Source organism: Meriones unguiculatus, chromosome X (genome assembly GCF_030254825.1).
Source record: "Meriones unguiculatus strain TT.TT164.6M chromosome X, Bangor_MerUng_6.1, whole genome shotgun sequence".
In the NCBI taxonomy this organism is placed as follows: domain Eukaryota; kingdom Metazoa; phylum Chordata; class Mammalia; order Rodentia; family Muridae; genus Meriones; species Meriones unguiculatus.
In genome coordinates, this window is record NC_083369.1 from 58,431,892 (window position 1) to 58,455,048 (window position 23,157).

The window sequence follows — 23,157 nt, forward strand, 5'->3', positions numbered from 1 at the left end:
CAGATAAAGGGTTAGTGAAGATTCTTTCCCAATCTGTAGGCAGTTGTTTTGTTTTGATGATGGTGTCCTTTGCTTTACAGAAGCTTTTCAGATTCATGAGTTCCCATTTATTGATTGTTGCTCTTATTGATTGTGCTGTTGGAGTTCTGTTCAGAAAGTTGTCTCCTGTGCCAATGAGTTCTAGGTTGTTCCCCACTTTTTCTTCTAACAGATTTAGAGTATCTGGTTTTATGTTGAGGTCTTTGATCCACTTGGATTTTAGTTTTGTGCAGGGTGATAAGTATAGATCTATTTTCATTTTTCTGCATGTAGACATCCAGTTGGACCAGCACCATTTGTTGAAGTACACAACAGGGATATTTGCTCAACCATGTTTATAGCAGCTTTATTTGTAATAGCCAGAACCTGGAAACAACCCAGATGTCCATCAACGGAGGAGTGGATACAGAAATTTTACACAATGGAATACTACTCAACAATCAAAAAGGAGGAAATCATGAAATTTGCAGGCAAATGGTGGGATCTGGAAAAAATCATTCTGAGTGAAATATCCCAGAAGGAGAAAGACAAACATGGAGTATAGACCTATAAGATATGATAAACATAATGAAATCTATACACCTAAAAATGATAATCAAGAAAGCAGACACGGGGTAAAATGATCAATCCTCATTTAGAAATACAGATGGGATGTGCATTGAACGTATGACAGGAGTCTACTGCAGAAGGCATCTGAAAGACTCTACCTAGCAGTGTTTCAAAGCAGACACTAAGACTCATAACCAAACCTTCGGCAGAGTACAGGGAATCATATGAAAGAAGGGGAGTTAGTCTGATGGGGAAAAGATAGGAGCTCCACAAGGACCAAATATATCTGGGAACAGGGTCTTTTCTGAGACTGACATTCAACCAAGGACCATGTATGGATATAACCTAGAACCTCTGCTCGGATGTAGCCCGTGGTAGCTCAGTAACCAATTGGTTTCCCATAGTAAGGGGAACAAGGACTATTTCTAACAGGAACTCAGTGGCTGGCTCTTTGACCTCCCCACCCCCCAAGGGAGGAGCAGTCCTGTTAGGCCACAGAGGAGGACTTTGCAGACCTGATAAAACAGGGTCAGATGAATGGGGAGGAGGTTCCCCCCCCATCAGTGGACTTGGAAAGGGGCAGGGTGGAGATGAGGGAGGGAGGGTGGGATTGGGAGGGAATGAGGGAGCAGGATACAGCTGGTATACAGAGTTAATAAAATGTAACTAATAATAAAAAATTAAAATTAAAAAAGAATACTTATGCTGTTAACACAAATGTGTATGTCTAGTACCTTTTTCCGTAATGTATATTTCACTGCAAATTACAATTATGATGCTAACATGCATAAAGTTTTTTTCTCCTTGAAACTAATTCTTATAAGCTGCAGGAAATCCACCTCTCAGGTCAATTGGGCTCCAGTAAGTACTGCATCTATTGCCTATCTCAGAGTATGGTATTTCTCCCCTTTCCCTGCTTTTGGGACATCCCTTTCCTGGCTACTTGATTGCTACATTCCTACATCCAACACCAGCTGGTCAGTGACTCTTCCCTTCTGGATGGTATCAATTCCTGGCTACTGATTGCTACATTTGTACACCCAACACCAGCTATTTTGTGAGTTTTCACTTCGCATTGGGGCAAATGCTTCCTACCGCTACAGACAACCTACATCAAATCCTTCATCTAGGACCATCTTCTCCCTTGGGTAAGATTTTCCCTCTACTGGCACGGTTTCTCTCCCTACCTATCTTGCTTGTCTATGAAAATCCTAGTGCTAGGTAAACCGTGTCTATTATGGGCAACTGTGCCCTTGGTCTCTGGCCAACACTGATGAGCTGTTGGAAAAGATTGTACCAATTTACTGAGTCAAACCATACTCTTCGGATGCCTTGACAGGTCACAGACTCCTACCTGCCCAATGGGAATAGTCCATTTGTCCATTCCTCCAGATTCTCCTTGAGCATGTCTTGTGGGGAATTTCAGATTTCTACACCTAGTGCCTGCTTTAAGGGCTGCTAAGCTTACACACTTCTGTAACCAAACTTGGCCTCAATTTTCTTACATGACAGATCCAAAGCAAAGCCTTTTTAATTACTACCAGTGATTGAGTAAATGGAGGCTCCCTCAGGTGAATGGAGGTTCCCAAGCTCAAATCTCTTTAATCCAAACCTTCCACCTCTGTTTGCTCTCCCAAAAGTTTTAAATGTACACCTAAAGAAATTTTCTCCATAACCTGGTTGACTTTGTCTTCTTTCTATATGTATATGTTCTAGTATCATGCCAGACCCAAGTGTTTCTTATATCCACAACAGTGCCAAAGCAACCACAGATAAGCAAAGTAACTGAATTATATAAGGAAGGGCAGCTAGGGGAAGGGACTCTCGGAGCCTAGGCTGGAGAAATTAGGGTAAGGGGTGGGATATGCCATCCAGGAGGGCCTGGTAGCAAATAGAGACTGAAGGATGCTGGGAGAAACTGGTAGACAGTGTCTGCTTTGATATGTTAAATAATCACCATAATCGTTTGCCCCAAGCTTGAGACCTAACACTGGGCCTAATTTTCATGGGACTTCTGTGGGGAGGTAATAAGTCTCCATTGTGCTCCAAACCAAGAAATTGTTGTTGCTGCAGCTCAAATGTTGGACCATCTATCTCCTTAGTCTCATCCTACTGTAGCAGAGGTGCTTGTCCTCAGCAGCCTGGCAGTACTGCAGACAGAGCTCAGAATGACACAGTCAGGAGCTGAAAAACACTCATGGTGTCCTAAAAGAGGTTCACTGTTACTTTTGTGTTGTAGGAACAGCTAATGCATAAGAAAGCTTGCGGGTAAGTGGACTATCTGATTTATTAAATATTTTTACTGTTTTTGTTCACTTTTTACAGATGCATATCTATGTGTACTTGCCTGCGTGCTTGTGTGTGTGTGTGTGTGTGTGTGTGTGTGTGTGTGTGTATGTATATTTGCTATCTACTGCTTTTGATTCTGTTGGCACCTCCACTAGTCAGGGATAGGGAACTAGGGCAGTCAGTAAGTACATAGGTACCAATGCGTATGTTGTCCTCAGTGTCCCTCTCCATAGAGTTCATATGCACCTGTTCACTTTATTCCCTCTGTGTTTTGTGATTCACCATAGAAGGCCTTGCAAAAGATAGGATCTATGCTATGATTGTTAGGCAGCTCAAATTTCCTCAACCCCACAGTAGCCATGTTTTGGAAGCAGTCTTCAGAATGATCCTTCTCCATGTATGGATGCTATGCACCCAGAACATCTGATTTTTATCTGGTTTCTCACTGTCTGCTATTTTCTTCAGTCCGCCACAGTTCTCAACTCTTTCTGGGGTCATATGTGAAATGTACAATTTCAGGCTCCCAGAACTAGGAGAAAGTGGCTCTACTATGCCCCCTTCTGTTACTGCCCAATCTCCAACCGAGGATTTCTTGTGCTTTCTGAACTTCCAGGAAAATGATTTGGTTTGCTAACATTCACCTAATGCCATGTATAAAGTTGTCTTTGGTTGCTATTTGTTTTGTTTTGCTTGGATATCATAGACTCACAGATCTTTTAACAGGATGGGCTTCAATACCCAGTTGCAAGGCTTTGAGGAGAGGGTGAGGCAAGACTTGATATTTGCCTTACAAAACCAAAGCACTCTTCTTGTTCTGTAGAAGAGAAACCTACTTAGCTTGGAAAAAAGCAAATGTAACCTTGGCATAATCCAGGGAAAAGCAAAGATATAATAAATCAGTGAAGAAACAGAAAACAGAAAGCATTACAAGGCTGCCACCTGCTGTTGAATCAAATGTATAGGAGGAAAGCTTGGTGGGAGAGTATAGGTTAGAGAGGGGAATAGGGTGGAGGAACAACTCCAGAATTTGAATAGAGGGGGGCCTCACCAAGAAATCTTTACCAACACAACTAGTGCTACATTGCTAAACAAACTGTCTCTTGTTGATGATAGGCAAAGTGGGGCCTTCCTACAACCCAGAAGAAATCCTTAAGAATTCTGAGTGGTGTGTGTGTGTGTGTGTGTGTGTGTGTGTGTGTGTGTGTGTAGCAAATAAAAGAGCCCCAAGAGTACACAAAACAATGCTGGTGAATAGGAAGGGAGAAATACCTAATGCCATGGTGGTGAGTCCTTCAACACCTACACACTAGAGTTGCTGGACAGAGAGCAGGGAGCCAGAAGAACTGAGAACCTTATACAGTAAGGGGATCTAAATGGAATACATAGAATGTTCCACCAAAGAACAGGCATACACTAGATTAATTCTCAGTTGGCTTGAAGCATTTGTGAAAAAAGAGACCCTTCTAGCTTGTGGAACATACCTCAGCACCTAGGAGACATGCAACTACAAACAATAATTTTTATGACTCTAGTGAGTTCAGACTAAGAATCTAACAGCCAGATTACAGTACAATTGGAAATTTTGTCTGATACCATTCCAGTTTCTGTTTCAGGCCTTTGTAACACAAGTGTGGGGTTTAGGAAGATTAGTCCTCCATGTTTGAAAGTACTGTAGGCCAGACAGAGAAGATATGTGATCGGAGTAGCTCAAACCAGAGCATTGTGGATGGCAATCAGGTAACCTGGTGACAGTTCAACAGGCTACTGCCATACTCTCCACTTCCAGTAAAGCTTGTACATCAACAGCAAGGAAATGTAGAGCTTGTTAACTGTGGCAGAGTCAGTTCAGTGAGTGTTTGTATTGTTGCAGTGAGTAGGCAAGGGTAGGTTTTCAAACCTTTGTGTTAATTAGAGAATCCCAGGACAAGGCCAGTTAGGTCAGCTTCCTGCTATGTGCTTTGCATCTGTTGTAAACTATGGGCCAAGTACACCAACCAGTGTTTCTCATAAATCATGTTGTACTGTGTTTAAAAGGCCCAAAATGGCCCCTTCTTCTTGCAAGCTATTTGCTGTGACTGTGCCAGGAGTTTGCCCACTGGGTTTTTGTGATTGGTCCTTTGGGAAAGACTGGCACTTTAATTACCCTCCCATGGTGCCACCTCCTGATGTAGTATGTGGTAAATGGATCACAGATGTGTTTCCTAAACTTGCACCATTTCTTATTTCATAATGTTATGGTGGTGACTGCTGTGTTCTTCTAGGAAGTAAAAGAGATGGGGTTTCTTTTCTGGGTTATACTGGCAAGAGGACCAGTCATTCTGAGCATACTGGGAACATGCTTCTGCCTTCAAAATCCTGGAGTTGTGGTGGAAATGTGGATATGAGAGATGCTTTCTGGAATCCATCACTTAGATAGTAAGTGACCAGGCAGCCTGGTTAGTAGGTAAGCAGGCCTGGGACTGTGCAATTCTTTCACTTCCTCTTCCCCAATGATCTTCTCTCACTGGGAAACTGCAGATCTGGGGTTCCATAGATGTGGACATTGTGGCTGAGAAATCACAACTGTACATGTGTTACCAGGGAGGGGAGGGAAGATGCATACAAGAGTTTCTTAGCACTTATTGGCAGTCCCTATCCCTCTCATAGCACACCTTATGCTGTGTGATGTAAGAGTAGAGAGGAAGAACATATGAAGACCAAATCCATATCACAGTACAGAGAGATGATAAACCTCAAAGGAGAGAAATGGGGCAGGTCACAGAAGATGCCACTTTGGTGATCTGGTTCAAGGTTGTGATTGTCTTAATGATATCAGCATTAGGCCTTTCTGAAATCCAAGAGAAGGAAGATCACAGTGAGCAAGTCAGTTACCTGGAGGGAAAAGAGATACTGTGTGAATAGAGTGGAGGTCTAGGAGATTTTTTTTTTTTTGCACAAAATGAGGAACTGTTTCAGAGGTCCTATCTTTGTAGTCAGCTAGAAGGTCACAAAAGAACATTTGAACTATGTCTGCTCTCCTCCAAGATTCCATGATATCTCTTACCTCTTGTTCCTTATTTGTAAGTTTAGAGTCCATATGGGAGAAAATCTGACAAGAAACAGCTAGTGAGATCTGTCCACAGCCTCTGCAGCATGCCCTTAACAGCAGTGGATGTAAGAGAGGACAGTGTAGTCTGCTGGGACGGCTTGGGGGATGGAGTAGGAAGACAGGCTCAGGAGGGGTCAGTGACCCTTCCACTTCTGATCTCCCTCTGTGTAGTTCCAGTGTGACCAACAGTGGACCCAGTTCTTTGTCTGGGGTGCTAGCGTTGCCTTTGTGTTGAAGAATGTCAGCTATAAGATGTGTGGTGAGCACTGTCAGAGGTGTGTGCTGGAGGCATTCTCGGTACCTAGCTCTGGCATGGGTGGACACAGGCCAGGGACTGAGAACAGCATCTCTGGGATTAGAGTTCCTGATTTGTACTCTTTTCCTCCACAAATACCTATTTTGTCATTACCTCAGATGTACCCTATTATGTGCAGCATAGGTTCACAGGAGAACAAATGAAACACCTAAAGGTAAAGCAGTCTGTAAGCATGGTGTATGTTCACCTCCCAGACACAGCTCTCCTTCCCTGCAGTCTCCGATGTCCCCAACACTATGACACACAATGCCACAGAGCCACACTCTGTGTCTCTGTCTTTACAAATGACCATGAGAAAAAGATATGATGTTTTCTAGCATGTTCTGTACCTACAAAAGCTCCATTTTGACTCAGGTATGGCTGACAGCAATGTATGTATGTCTGGCTAGGAAGAAGATATACATGTCATAGCCTGTGGAGAGGTCTGTGCTGGGGTTGGTTCAGATAGACCCCTCTCTACCTTCTGATTCCTTTCTCTCCTCTTCTTGAAGATTTAATGACTCATGACATAGACATGATTATGAATCAAAGAAACTGCATGGCTTCCACCATTCAAACCATTTAAGAGGAGTTCTCTGAGGTGTTGATGTTTGGGAGCGGGGCTGGAAAGGTGGTAGTGCAGGGCAAATATGCCTCCAAGGATCTTGACAGTAAGGATCACTCTAACTCTTGCTCCCCAAAGCTGCTATCCTTGAATTTGAGCAGCAACAAACTGTTCCAGTTATATAGCCAGTTTGATGGGGTAGAGATGGAATCCCAACTCAAGATCCTGAACCTCTCCAAAAACATGGTGAAAAGAAGAGCTTGAGGATGAGGTTGGATCATAGTATAGACCGTGGTACTTGACAGCATTAGACCAGCAAAGCAACCCATGTGTGGGGAGCATGGGTCCTGAACCACAGATGACTGTCTTTGCTTGGGACACTGTAGGTGTTACTTTTTATACTATTTTATTTTGGGTTTCTTAATGCCTCTTTCTCCATTCTCCACAGCAATTCCTTCTAACACCTCAACACCAGGTAGGAGAGAAAGATTAGTGGCAAGAAAGGGTAGATTTCTCTTTAGCTACTTCCTGGTTAGGGTTGTCAGGTTCCTTGGGGGAAGTCCAATCTTCATTTCAGGATATTGCTGACTTTTTCTTTTTCTTTTTTATCTTATTTTTCTTTATTAATTACACTTTACTCACTTTGTATCCCCCCCTTGGTTTCCTCCCTCCTCCCATCCCAATCCCTCTCTTCCTCCACCCTCTGCATGCATGCCCCTCCCCAAGTCCACTGATAGGGGAGGACTTCTTTTCCTTCCTTCTGATCCTAATCAATTAGATCTCATCAGGAGTGGCTGCCTTGTCCTCTTCTGTGGCCTGGTAATGCTGCTTCCCCCTCAGGGGAGGTAATTAAAGAGCAGGACAATCAGTTCATGTCAGAGACAGTCCCTGTTCCTATCACAATGGGACCCACTTGGATACTGAACTGCCACGGGCTACATTTGTAGGGGTCTTATGTTATCTCCATGCACAGTTCTTGGTTGGAATAGCAGTCACAGGAAAGACCCCTGTGCTCAGATTTTCTGGTTCTGTTGCTCTCCTTATGGAGTTCCTGTCCTCTCCAGATCTTACTGTTTCCCACTTCTTTCCTAAGATTCCCTGCTCTCTGCCCAAAGGTTGCCCATAAGTCTCAGTATCTACATTGATAGTCTGCAGGGCAGAGCTTTTCAGAGGTCCTCTGTGTGAGGCTCCTGACTTGTTCCCTCTTTTCTCCTTCTTCTGATGTCCAGCCTCTTTGCCTTTCTGGATAGGAATTGAGCATTTTAACAAGAGTCCTCCCTCTTGATTAGTTTCTTTAGGTGTATAGATTTTAGTAGGTTTATTCTGTATTATATGTCTATATGAGTGAATATATACCATGTGCATCCCTCTGCTGCTGGGATAGCTCACTCAGGATCATCTTTTCCAGATCCCACAATTTACTTGCAAACTTTCCTTGTTTTTTTTATTGCTGAGTAATATTCCATTGTATAGATATACCACAATTTGTGCATCCATTCCTCCACTGAGGGGTATCTGGGCTGTTTCCAGCTTCTGGCTATTACAAATAAGGCTGCTACGAGTAAATGTCCTTATTGTGTACTTGAGAATTTTTGGATATATGCCTAGGAGTGGTATAACTGGATCTTGAGGAAGCGCTATTCCTAGTTGTCTGTGAAAGCGCCATATTGCTTTCCAGAGTGGTTGTACAAGATTACATTCCCACCAGCAGCGGAGGAGGGTTCCTCTTTCTCCACAACCTCTCCAGCATGTGTTGTCTCTTGAGTTTTTGATCTTAGCCATTCTGATGGGTGTAAGGTGAAATCTCAGGTTTGTTTTGATTTGCATTTCCCTGATGGCTAATGAGGTTGAGCATTTCTTTAAGTGTTTCTCTGCCATTCGATATTCCTCTGCAGAGAATTCTCTGTTTAGCTCTGTACCCCATTTTTTAATTGGATTACTTGATTTTTTTGTTGTTTAACTTCTTTAGTTCTTTATATATACTGGATATTAGCCCTCTGTCAGATACAGGGTTGGTAAAGATCTTTTCCCAATCTGTAGACTGTCGTTTTGTTCTGAGGACAGTATTCTTTGCTTTACAGAAGCTTTTCAGTTTCATGAGTTCCCATTTATTAATTGTTGCTCTTAGAGCCTGTGCTGTTGGTGTTCGGGTCAGGAAGTTGTCTCCTGTGCCAATGAGTTCTAGGTTGTTCCCCACTTTTTCTTTCTTCTTCTTGATTTTATGTTGAGGGAATTTCAGGCCAATCTCCCTCATGAACATTGATGCAAAAATACTCAACAAAATACTTGCAAACCGAATCCAAGAAGACATCATCCACTATGACCAAGTAGGCTTCATCCCAGGCATGAAGGGGTGGTTCAATATACAGAAATCCATCAATGTGATCCACCACATAAACAAACTGAAGGAGAAAAACCACATGATCATCTCCTTAGATGCTGAAAAGGCATTTGACAAAATCCAACATTCATTCATGTTTAAAGTATTGGAGAGATCAGGGATACAAGGGACACACCTGAACATAGTAAAGGCAATATACAGCAAACCTATAGCCAACATCAAACTCAATGGAGAGAAACTTAAATCATTCTCACTGAAATCAGAGACAAGAAAAAGTTGTCCACTCTCTCCATATCTTTTCAACATTGTTCTTGAAGTCCTAGCTAGAGCAATAAGACAATTGAAGGAGATCAAGGGGATACAAATTGGAAAGGAAGAAGTCAAAGTATCACTATTTGCAGATGATATGATAGCATACCTGAGTGACCCCAAAAACTCTACCAGGGAACTCCTACAGCTGATAAACACCTTCAGCAAAGTGGCTGGATACAAAATTAACTCAAAAAAATCAGTAGCCTTCCTGTATACAAAGGACAAAAGGGCTGAGAAAGAAATTAGGGGAACAACACCCTTCACAATAGCCACAAAGGACATAAAGTACCTTGGTGTGAACCTAACCAAGCAAGTCAAAGACTTGTATGAAAAAAATTTCCAGTCTCTGAAGAAAGAATTGGAAGAAGATATCAGAAGATGGAAAGATCTCCCATGCTCATGGCTTGGCAGGATTAACATAGTAAAAATGGCCATCTTACCAAAAGCAATCTACAGATTCAATGTAATTCCCATCAAATTACCAACACAATTCTTTACAGACCTGGAAAGAAAAATTCTCACCTTTATATGGAACAACAAGAAACCCAGAATTGCTAAAACAATTCTCTATAGTAAGAGATCTTCAGGAGGTATCTCCATCCCTGATCTCAAGCTGTACTATAGAGCAACAGTAATAAAAACTGCATGGTACTGGCATAGAAACAGACTGGTGGATCAATGGAATCAAATAGAAGACCCTGACATAAATCCACACACTTATGGACACCTGATTTTTGACAAAGATGCCAAATCCATTCAATGGAAAAAAGACAGCATCTACAACAAATGGTGCTGGTCTAACTGGAAGTCTACTTGTAGAAAAATGCAAATAGATCCATACTTATCACCCTGCATAAAACTAAAGTCCATGTGGATCAAAGACCTCAACATAAAACCAGACATGCTGACTTTTTCTTATCAAACTACATCAAGAGCAATCAAGAGCAGCTTGGGGGAATGCCAGCAGCCTTCTTCTTTCTCAGAGCTCCTTTCTCTCTCTGGGATCTGGCTTTTATTCCTTCTATGAGTCCTCAGATTTGAAGTATCTGCAGCTGGCAAAGGACCCCTCACAGTGCCTGCACCAGGCAAATAGTTTGCTGCTGTGGACAATCCGAATCAGTCCCATATCCTATATTTGGGATCAAAACAAAAACATGTTTATATTTACAAAATGGCACCTTTGCCGGTTCTCTCCCATTTTTCTCAGCTAAAGACAGAGTGGGAGTTGGAGAAGATGAAAGGGCTGAAGCTGGAAGAGCTCTGGCTAGAAGACAACCCCTTGTGCAGCACCTTCCCAGACCATACTGCCTAGGTAAGGTATATACATACATGCCAACACCTCCCTGCCTGCCCCCTGGTGGCCTGACTGACTTCCTAGGGGAGGAGGTCCTCTGGGAGGACCACAGGGCCAGCTCTCTCCCCTGTCTCTGTACTAGGCCTTGCTCACAGGCCTCCTTTGCTCTGTCCTGTCTGCCCCACCTCACCCAACATGGGCTTTGTTTCCTTAGCTTGTGTGAGTTTTCAGTCTCCTCAGCAGGCCCTCCTGTGCACCTCGACAGTACCAGGCCTCCTCCCGAGTCCTGAGAGGAGCCTCTGGATTTTGTTCCTGAATGTCCATGCCCCCCATGAGTCCCAGGCTGCCCTAGAGGTTGTCCTGCCCCAGGCAGTGGGCTGAGGTCATGGATGATGCTGACGTGGACATCCCTTCCTCTGTACTACTGCTGAAATCTCTGTCTTCCTTGAGACAAAACTTTGGCTCTCTAAATCAGGGATCCAGGAGTGGGCTATAACTGGGGAGCTGAAGGCTTCCTGGAACAGGAGGGGAAGAAACAGGGCTAAAGAGGGTGAGTAGAAAGGAAAAGATTGGCCTCCTAGAGACCTCCATCCCTTCTCACCCTACCTATGGACCAAGCTACCTTCCTCATCCATCCTACCTACCTAGCGTATAAGAGGAGCCTTGGGTAGCCTGAGACAAGCAACTTGATTCCTCAGGAAAGACCATAGGCCATGTAGCCCAGGCTGAGGTGGGTATTCACACACCACTTCTTCAGCTTCTGGAAAATGGTTCTTGCCCCCAGGGAGGCTTGTTATTCCTATCTCACTAAGGAAACAGTATGTACCCGACTCAGTAGCATGAATGTTTTCATTCCTTCTTTGAGGCCCTGGGATAGACAGGCACAAGAAAAGGAAAAGGCAGCAGAAGGTGAGTCCCTTTCTCTCCTGCTACCTTCATCTGCTACACCAGACCAGAATCTCTTATTCCCTTTTAATTGTTTTGTCTGTTGCTTTTGCCTCTTCTCTCCTGTCTCTCACATATCTCCCTTGCCCCTCATTCCTTTTGTGTCACCATTTACCACCCCGTGACATCTCTTTTCTTCATCTTGATTCCTGGCTCTCTCTTCATCTCTCAACATCTGGAAGAATTCTGGACACCTTTCAAAGTGGCCAGGCCTTCTCTGGAGATTCTCAGAAAGGGAAGGGAGGCAGGGAGAGGAAGGAATTCCTGTAGTCTGGGCTCCCAATGTGGCTTCTTGCGGCCCTGGTGAAGGGGACCAGTGCATTGTGAGTGGGAGCTACCCAGGTATTGGGAAGTGGGTAAGTGGTTGGAAGAGAACTGGAGGGAGCACCAATGGTGGAGTGGGGGCAGGGGAGAACTGCCCAAATCTGAACTTTCAATCACTTCTGTGGCTTTTGCTTTTGAACAGTGCAGTCCAAGACTATTTTCAGGAATTGTCACACCTGGTATATTCCTGCCTTAATAATTGTCATATCTTCCTCACAAAAATGACCTCCACACTCAATCCCAGCCTGTTTATATCTTGCCTAGATTATGTTTTTGCCTAGGACGGCCATCTATTTTCAGTGTCTTGGATTCCAAAAAACTAATCTGAGTGTTGTCCCATAAGTATACACACACAAACAAACTACATGACACATACAGTCACACACACACACAGAGACCCACTCCTACAAATCACAAATGATAGAGGTTTACAGTACCCCACAATTCAAACACCCTCTTTAATCTCACAGCCCAGGGAATTCCATGGTCCCTTTACACGTGGTCTAGGTTTCACCTTGTGTCTCCTCCTCTTCATGGACATTTAATACTACCCCCCTGGCATGCATTACCAGCCTTCTCTTCCTCTTCTCAGGATTGCAGGAAGTTACCACTTTCAACTGTAATGGACACTGAAGAGCACCGTTTAATGAAGCCCTGCAAGCAAGAGAGATTTATGGTGTTCCCAGTAAAGCTTAATAGAAGCATCATCTACCATGGCCTTGTAGGAAAGCTTCAAGGGCTCTGAGGCCATAAAGAAGCAAGTATGCCAATTCCTGCAGGATTAAGTGCACATGGAACCTCAAGGAAGGGAAGGAGCTGGCTAGGTTGGACCACCTTAGCACAGGTCTGCTCACAGGCCTTTTTAAGTAAACAGTTTTATCCACTTCCACACCCAATAGGTACTACTTGATCGATGACTATGGAGAACAGCAGGGTTTCCTCAGTGCATGCCATGACCAGTCCTGCTTCTCACTGACCATTGTCTTCAACCTCAGTGATCCAGATCTGTGAGTATCACAGCTCATGTTCTGTTCTGGAGCAGTGTGAATCTACCTCCCACTCCTACAACCAAGTAGACACAACTGACTCCCAGGAAGCATCTGCACTGCCTGGCTTCCTCACGAAAGATTCTTTTCTCCTAGGAGTGCCTTATTTGGCTACTTCAAGGATGAAAGGGATATGAAGAATTCCAAGGAGTTCTGTAACTGTGTGATGAGGAATGCCTGGTAGAGTTCATGAACTTGGGATGTGAAGGAGATGATCATAGTGCATAATAAACAAGTCCCTGATTTTTGCTTCTTCACTCCTCTATAGACATTCAGAGGAAGCTGCTGAAGAACACAAAACAAGACGCTATGGACTATCTCATGGCATTGTGCAAAATCCTGCAAACCTTCAGTTCTTTCCAGGTAGATATCTGTTTCCATATAGTGAGCACCAGCTTCGGCACTGAGCCATGTTCCTATGTGGTTAGAAAGTTAAGCAGGACCCTGAGATCACGTAGTGTTTCCCTTTCAGGAATGATGATCTGCTTCTCTATTAGTGGGCTGTTCAAGGAAGTTGAGTATTTGTAGAACCCTCTCCTAGATCCCTTCTTCCTTCATGACCTGGATGTGTGTCTCTCAGCATTCCCCCAGTTCTCCTTATTTCGTATCTTTTCTCTTGTGCTCTCCTGCCCGCAGAACCCTGCCCACAGACCATCCTGGTCTGAACAAATGAGGTCTGTGCCTGTCTGCTCCACAGCTCCTGGGTCAGGGAGGGCACACAGGTTGTAGTGTTTGTTGGCTCTCATTCCAAATCCTTACACTGTTACTTTGGGCCAGTTGTTTAACCTCTGCATTTCCCCATTTGCAAATGGTGCTAAATGACACCCCACCCCAAGACAGACATGAAACAGCCCAAGTAAACATTGGAAGTTATTTTTCACAAGGTCCAGAATATGGCAGGAGACCAATCAATAGGAGTGGATTGTTCCTCTTTTTGCCTGGCCCTCTCCCCATTCCCACCACAGATACCTGACTCCAAGATAATAGTAGGTCCTGGGCCCATTCAGCATAAGACCCTGACTGAGGAATGTTCTGTGAGCATGCAAAACATGTGTAACTCTAAGAATGCTTTATTGTTTCTTGTCCTTGAAGTGGAGAGCAGCTCTCAAGGATGTGTTAATGCCTTCACTCAGACCTTCGTTGTTACCTATGGCAACAATTCAGAATAAGTGCTGTGGATTGGCACTCTCACCCCATCCTGGTGCCAGCAGTGTGAGAGTGTGGTAGTACTGTTCCCTGGGAATTGGAGGGGTAGTTTCAGTATATTGGAAGGCCAAGAGGTAGATCCAAAGAGCAGTCTATCCTAGGCCGTATAGCCTAGCAGTTAAGAGGAGCTCCAGGATTAGAATACCAGTTTACTTCCTGACCCTAACAACCACTGTCACCTAGGCCCAATTAACTCATCTCTCTAGGAGACTCTGATTCTTCCTCTGAAAATGGTAAATGAGGGTAACCAGATCCTTTTTCTACTGTGTAGGCTAAATGCATGGGGGTTAAATCTCCAAATCCCATGAAGCTGGTAGACAGTTCTTTGAAGGAGGTGGTGTTCTCGGGACATCAGCAAAAGATTTCACTAGGAAGGCCACACAGGCACATAGGAAGAATCCAGATGCTGAGTAGCACTGGTTAAAGAGGATCCTGTCTGGGTCAGTGAGGAGATTGTTCACCTGTCCAGTTGGCTCAGGGACTGGTTTTCCTCTAGCCTTTGCATTGCCAATGACTAACTTTTTGTGATGAATCCAAGCCCTGCTGAGATCTAGGGTGCCTTTACCATACCCTTGCCCACATCATGCTTTACCTTCAAGCTCCTCCTTTCTCAAGAGCAGCAAAGAATGGTGCAGGCTTTCTTCACCTCAGAAGTCAGTGAGTGCTATAAATGTGGACAGGATGGTAGTGGGGCTGGAGTTGGAAAGAATAATGGATCTCACACAACATGTAAAAAGCAAAATGTGTTTATATTTACTTCTGCTCCTTAAAAAGTGCGTTAGAGAAGCACACTGAAAAAAAGAAGGTCAGATTTTGTAATAGTAGAGGTAAAGATGTGAAGAGCTAAGATTCAGATGCCATCTAATGGCGCTGACATCCGCCCTCAGAACTGTAAAGAACCTCTAGAGTGCATGTGCGAGTTGCGAAAGCGTGCCAAGCCACTGCCCGAGCCCGGGCCGTCAGATGGGGTGATGAGTGAGCAGCCAATCAGGGTATGACACGTCACTTCACGTCACTTAGGTGCAACCAGGGCTTATATAAACAGCGCCACTTCGGGGCTCGGCATCTCCCTCCTTTCATATAATAAAGCCTGCTGCAGAAGGATCCTGTTGTCCGTGTGCATTCTTGCTGGCGAGACGATCATGTGGCTCGCAACATCTGGTGCCGAAACCCGGGATCGAACCACCCGGGAAGCAGGGAGCCTGCCATAGCTGGTGCTGAGGAGGCCCTCCATTTCTGGGGAGGATTCAGAACTGCAGCATCGAGGTTAGTTCTGAGAGGCACGTTTGGTCTTGATTTATCTCATCTTTCACTTCAGCTAGCAGAAGCCCTTATTGCTTTCCCTGTTGTGACCGTTGCCCTCGTCCTCTTTCTTTTGGTTTCGTACAAGCTTGAGGGCGACCTCGGAAGGGAAGAGATTAACAAAAAGCTAAGAGTAGGCACTAAGGGAGTGTTAGAGGAGATACAAGACAGCATGTCAGAAACAGAACGTGACAAAAGATTAGGGGCCCCAATGGATAGAAATAAAGACGTCTCTAAGAAAAAAGATCCTTCTGCAGATGATAAAGCTGCAGGAGCGAGAGGTAAGGGAAAAGACGCCCTGGAAGAGAAAGGTGAGAAGGGAAGGAGAAACCCAAAAGAGAAGCCTCTTTATCTGATAAAAGAATTGGAGGCTTTGGGGCTTGATAGCTCTGAATCTGAGCAGCTGAATCCCTCTGAGGAAGAGGACTTAGAGGGGGAAGCAGCCCGCTATGAGGAAGAACGATACCACCCGGATGAGCGGCCATTACTGTTGTATCGGAAGCAAAGTAGTATGAGGAACAGGAAGGGCGCACTTTCTCAGTCGGCCGCTCCCGTTGTCTCTAGTGCTCCTCCACCCTACACCAGGAGGCACTGTCCTGATTCCTTCTTTTCAACAAAAGATAGATACAAAATTTTTCAGACTTTTCCAGTATTTGAAGATGTGGAGGGAGGCTGTGTCCACATACCTATAGATTACCCTCTAGTCAAGGAACTGGCAGAGTCAGTTAATAAGTACGGGGTGGATGCTAATTTCACAATTATGCAGCTTGAGAGGCTAGGCTCTACAGCAATGACCCCAAATGATTGGCAGACTGTAGTGAAAGCTGCCCTCCCTAATATGGGAGTGAATTTGGAATGGAAAGCCTTATGGCATGATGCCTGTCAATCCCAAGATAGGGCTGATGCCAATGCAGAAGACAATCAATGACGCTGGACATTTGAGCTACTAACAGGACAAGGTCCACATGTTCAGCAACAGACAGATTATGATTGGGGAGCGTACAGCCAAATATCTGCTGCTGCAATTAAAGCATGGAAGGCCCTTTCAAAGAAGGGTGGGACTTAGGGCCATTTAACAAAAATTATCCAGGGTCCTAGGAGTCATTCGCAGAATTTGTGGCCAGAATGACAGACGCAGCAGGCAGAATATTTGGAGTCCCGGAAAGGGTCCGACCAATGATAGAGCAACTGGTGTATGAGAATGCTTCACCAGAATGCAAGGCAGTCATTACCCCCAGAAAGAGCAAAGGACTAACAGATTGGATAAAAGTTTGCCGAGGACTCAGAGGCCCGCTTATCAACGCCGGCTTGGCGGCAGCCATATTACAGAACAATAACTGCCCAAGAATATTGTTTCTGATTCTAGTTATGTGGTAAATGCAACCAAAATCTTAGAGGCTGCTGGATTGATCAAGGCATCTAGCAAGCTTGCAAAAATTTTTCAAAAAATTCAGGTTGCCTTAATTATCAGAAAATCCCGTTTATATTACACATATTAGGGCTCACTCAGGTCTACCGGGACCCATGTCCCATGGAAATGACCTAGCAGATCGAGCCACAAAGATGATTGCATTTGCCCTCGTCTCAAATTTGGAATTGGCTAAAGAGTTTCATAAGAAATTTCATGTGACAGCTGAAACACCGCATCATCGATTTGACATAACTAGAAAGGAAGCTAGAGATATTGTAACCCAATGTCAAAATTGTTGTCAGTTCTTACCTATGCCTCATGTTGGGATTAATCCCAGAGGAATCTGTCCGCTACAAGTGTGGCAGATGGATGTTACCCACATTTCAACTTTTGGTAAACTTCAATATTTGCATGTTTCCATTGATACTTGCTCTGGAGTTATGTTTGCTTCTCCCCTGACTGGAGAAAAGGCAGCCCATGTTATTCAACATTACCTGGAGGCATGGAGTGCATGGGGAAAGCCCAAAATTCTAAAAACTGACAATGGGCCAGCCTATACTTCTCAGAAATTTGGACAGTTTTGTCATCAAATGGGAGTGACCCACCTAACGGGTCTCCCATATAACCCTCAGGGACAGGGTATTATTGAACCTCATCGCACTCTAAAATCCTACTTAATAAAACAAAAAGGGGAAGTCGAGGAGGCTCTGCCCTCAGTGCCACGAGTGACTGTTTCCTTGGCACTCTTTACTCTCAATTTTTTAAATTTGGACAGTCAGGGCCACTTGGCGGCTGATCGCTACTGCTTAGAGCCTGATAGGCCTAAGGAAATGGTCAAATGGAAGGATGTCTTGACTGGTCAATGGAAAGGCCCGGATCCTATCTTAATAAGATCCAGGGGAGCTGTCTGTGTTTTTCCACAGGAAGAAAACAATCCATTCTGGGTACCGGAGCGCCTCACGCAAAAGCTCATGGCAGCTGAAGATAATCTTTCAACGAATATACCTGCAACTACTTGAAGAACTAAGGGCGGCGGTGGTGACCACTAATTCTACTTGAGTGGATTTATCGCTCACAGATGGCTTATTATCCTGGGTTTCTTCCACCTTTTCTTATTTTAAAGAATGGGTGGGGGCTGGAATGTTTGGTGCAGCATTATGTTGTGGCTTAGTGTTTTTACTCTGGTTGTTCTGCAAACTCAAAACCCAACAAAAACGTGACAAGGTGGTGATCGCACAAGCACTAGCAGCCCTAGAGCAAGGCTCGTCTCCCGAGGTTTGGCTTTACATGTTAAAAGAATGATAAACAGCAAGGTTACCTCTGCCTTTGTAGTTGTAGTGCCACAAAATTGGATGAGACTGGATTAGCAGCCCTTGTACTCCCGGGGACGTGTTCCCATTGCACGGGGATGAGTGCAATTCCATGTTGTCTCCTCATGAGTATAAAAATCAAACGGTCTGGAAAGTCAGTGACGGAAGAGTGCAAATAAGTCTCCGCCCACCTAAGACAGGACAGCCTCGCTGTGAGGAGGTTGCTCCAATGACGGGTAAGGGCTGAGCATTGCCTTCCACCAGGCTCAGACGTTGGTAATGCTCTCAAATAAATTGGCACAGCACCTCGTCGGCAGAAGGGGACTTGCTATATTTAAAACAAAAAGGGGGAGATGTGGAGAGCTGAGATTCAGACGCCATCTAATGGCGCTGACATCCGCCCTCAGAACTGTAAAGAACCTCTAGAGCGCATGTGCGAGTTGCAAAAGCGCGCCAAGCCACTGCCCGAGCCCGGGCTGTCAGATGGGGTGATGAGTGAGCAGCCAATCAGGGTATGACACGTCACTTCACGTCACTTAGGTGTGACCAGGGCTTATATAAACAGCGCCACTTCGGGGCTCGGCGTCTCCCTCCTTTCATATAATAAAGCCTGCTGCAGAAGGATCCTGTTGTCTGTGTGCGTTCTTGCTGGCGAGACGATCACGTGGCTCACAACATAAAGAATTTTTAAAGATAGTCCACTTCTCAAATGGAAAATCCAAAGGAATTCATTACATTAAACCCCTAAATAAGCAAGCTCAGCATGTTTGAAGGATGTAAGATTAATGTACAGATCCCAATTGCATTTCTGTATACTTGCAACAAATGACCAAAGAGTGAATTTAGAAAAGCAAGATCATTTAGAACAGCATCCAAAAGAGTAAAATACTTCACCACAAATGTACCAAAAGGGAGTCGGGGAGATGTGTCTATATGTAGAATCGCTTGCTGTACAAGTGTCAGGACCATACACCACATGAATGGCCCTATGGCCTCCACACATGCACCATTGTCCTCATGTACCTACACTCTCTGGAACATGCATCTGTGTGTACTCACCCACACCCACATCTGTGCTCCTCCCCCAGCTCATACGATCATAGCTGAAAAATGTGTCTTAAAAAAAAATGAAAAAAGACCTAAATAATGGCAAAGGAATCTCCATGTTCACAAATATGGCATTACCAGTACTATCCAGGGAAATCTTCACTTTCTTTGAAATCTTTCTCAAAGTACCAACTGGTTTCTTTGCAAAAACTGACAGACAGTTGGCTCAGCACTTAAGGGTATTTAAGAAGCCTGAGGATTCAGGATCAATTCTCACCAGCAACATGGCATCTCACAGATGTCTGTCACTCCAGTTTCAAGGGATCCAACACTTTTATGGCTTCAGTGGGTACTTACAGGCTATGCATGCAGGTATGCACATGGACAAATCACTCATAGATCCATAAAATAACCTCAAATTTAAACAGTTTTAAATTGACAAGGTGATCCTGACGTTCATGTGGAAATGCAGTGTACATGCATTACTCCAAACAGCTTCAAATGTGAAGAACAAAGTAAAAAGAGGCACTTCAAAATCCACCTCAAAATCCAGCTGCAAATCTCCATTGAATATGGCTATGTGGTGTTTGCATCAGTGCTACAGGGTTGTTAGGCCCATACAGAAGAAACTCTCACACTGATGGACAGTTGATTATTACCAAGGCTGTCTAACTGTCACGTTGCCATAGAAACTAATAGTATCTTTTGAACATAGGGTACTGAGAGAACTGGATGTTCATGTCAAAAACAGTAAATTTTGATTTCCTACACCCTCATACCCTGAACAAACACTGGCCATGCATAGACTGAGGATACAAAATTGTTACTCAAACTCCAATGCCCAAAGAACAAAACATAGGTATAAATCTTTATGGCCTTGAATTAGTCAGCCAAATATTGTTGGTGATGACATTTCATTTAGATTTTCAAATTTTGTGGCATACAGGCTCTTGAAGTAAGACCTAATTTTAGATTTCCTCAGTGTCTGTTATTATGCCCCCCTTTCATTTCTGATTTTGCTGATTTGGATAGTGTCTCTCATGCAATTTAGTTAGTTTAGATAAGGGTTTGTCTATCTTGGTGATTTTCTCAAAGAACCAGCTCTTGGTCTCATCGATTCTTTGAATTGTTGTGACACCAAAAGCCCAAGTAGCCAAACGAAAGCTGCCAAATTGGTTTTCATCACAAATCAGTGTATCCCCCATCGCTGTCAGTGAAGTGCAAAGGCATGAGACAGAATGTGAGAACGGAATGCAGAACACATAAGAATACAGGAAGAATACTTAGTAGACAGCAGTAAAAAGGCAAATGACACAACTGAGACTGGGGAAAGGATTTGAACAGACATTTGTTCCTCTGAAGAAGATATGCAATGGCCAGCAAATACATATTTTTTCTCTTATCACTATTAATCATTAGAGAAATGTAAATCAGAACGTCATGGTTGATCTTGAGGACCCCCTTCCTTGTTGGATTAAGAGATGCATAGGAGATTACTAAATCACACACAGAAAGAGACCCAGACACAGTGAGAAACAGAAATAGAGAGGGGCGAGGAAAAGAAGGAGAATTGGGGTGAGTTGAGGGTGGGGTATGTCATATTATTTCTCAAAATGTAACCATGGAGTTGCCACATGGCCTAATAATTCCACTGCAAAGTACAAACAGCAAATAGCAAAAACATATTTAGTCCAAAACTTGTATGTTTATAGCAGTGTTATTTATAGTAGGCAAAACAACTCAACTGTCTTTTTGCAGATGAATGGTTACATAAATATGGTACATATCACAGGGGGATAGTGATCAGCAATAAACGTGAATATGGACCTGATATTCTGACATGTTTGAAACTTGGAACTATTAGGCTAAGTGAATGGAGACAATCGCCTAAGTCCATTTTATTTGTTAAAGGCCATTTATTAAAAATATTTAGGATGGGAAAGTTGGTAGTGATGGAAAGCTCAGTAGAAGTTGCCAGGACCTGGGAGACATGGGAGAGTAGGGACTATGCTCTAGCACTTAAGGAGCAACAGAACTGAAACTGGGATTGTCACAGAGTTTTGTGCATATACTAAAAAAAAAAAAATGACTGGGGATATGCACGTAAAATAGTGAACATCCTGAGATATGTCACATATTTTAATATAAAATTATGGGGGAGAATTTGTTTTTGAATTTCTATCTCTGATTTTCTTGAGCTTCTCTTTTAAAAGGAATGATGGATAGGTATTAAGTTTCACTGCTCTTAGGAATACCCTGTTACTGCTTAAATTCCCCTGAGTTCTACCAGGACTTTCTTTACTATTATTATGGTGCTAAATCTGACACACATATCCCAGAAAATGTGTAGCATAGGAAAAGTGGTGGCATTTGTGGCCAGTGCATCTACTTTGTGGTAGTAATGTCCTTCTCCTACCTGAAGTACCTTGAGGACAACAAGTAGGACTATAACAGAGCTGCTGAGGCCTTCCCTATGCTCTAGGTGAGTTCTGGGAATCAAATGAGCCACAGATGGGTATTTCTGAGCTTTCAGCAAGATGGAGTCTAGGTGACCAAGGGATAGAACTTGGGTCACTGGGTGCTTCTGACATCCCATCTCCATTGTTCTAGACCAAGAGCAAGATCCCAAAGGAATTCTTCAAACAAATGATGTAATACGAGCTGAAGGATGTCATCTTCCTCTTGTCCACACACTTTTCCCCAAATTTTTATTTTTTATATTAATTACAGTTTATTCACTTTTTATCCCAGCTGTAGTCCCCTCCCTCATCTCCTCCCAATCCCAATCCCCACCCACCCTCCCTCATCTCCTCCCTGCCCCTCTCTAACTCCACTGATAGGGGAAGTCCTCCTCCTCTTCCATCTGACCCTAGTTCATGAGAACCTAGGTCTCATCAGGGCTGTCTGAATTGTTTTCCTCTGTGGCCTAGCAAGGCTGCTCCTCCATTGGGGGAGGGGAGGTCAAAGAGCCAGCCATAGAGTTCATGTCAGAGACAGTTCCTGTTCCTCTTATTAGAGAAACCCACTTGGATACTGAGCTGCCACGGGCTATGTCAGAGCAGGAGTTCTAGGTTATAGCCATACATGGTCCTTGGCTGGAGATACAGTCTCAGAAAAGACCACTGTGCCCAGATATATTTGGTCCTTGTGGCACTCCTATCCTCTACAGGGCTTACTAACATGATTACTTCCCCCTTCTTTAACATGATTCCCTGAACTCTGCCCAAGGTTTGGTTACGAGCTTCAGCATCTGCTTTGATAAACTGCTAGGTAGAGTCTTTCAGAGGCCCTCTATGATGGGCTCCTGTCCTGTTTCTTGTTTTTTCCTACTTTTAATGTCTATCCCATTTGTCTTTCTAAGTGAGGATTAATCATCTTACCCTGGGCCCTCCTTCTTGTTTAGCTTCTTTAGGTATACAGATTTTAGTATGTTTATCTTATCTTATCGGTCTAGTATACACTTATAAGTGAGATATATTACGTGTGTCTTTCTGCTTCTGGGATACCTCACTCAGGATGATCTTTTCTAGATCATACCATTTGCATGCACAAAAGTAAAGTCCAAGTGGATCAAAGACCTCAATATAAAACCAGACACATTAAATCTATTAGAAGAAAAAGTAGCGAAGAGCCTAAAACTCATTGGCACAGGAGACAACTTCCTGAATAAAACACCACAGGCACAGGCTCTAAGAGCAACATTCAATAAATGGGAACTCATGAAACTAAAAATCTCTGTAAAGCAAAGGACACTGTTGTCAGAACAAAATGACAGCCTACAGACTGGGAAAGGA

The 23,157-nt window shown here is 43.8% G+C and overlaps 1 pseudogene; it reads left to right on the forward strand.

Annotated features, from left to right (window-relative positions):
* The first annotated feature begins 4,918 nt into the window (after positions 1 to 4,918).
* LOC110544198 (nuclear RNA export factor 2-like) lies at positions 4,919 to 22,018 on the forward strand (annotated as a pseudogene).
* Positions 22,019 to 23,157: the final 1,139 nt, after the last annotated feature.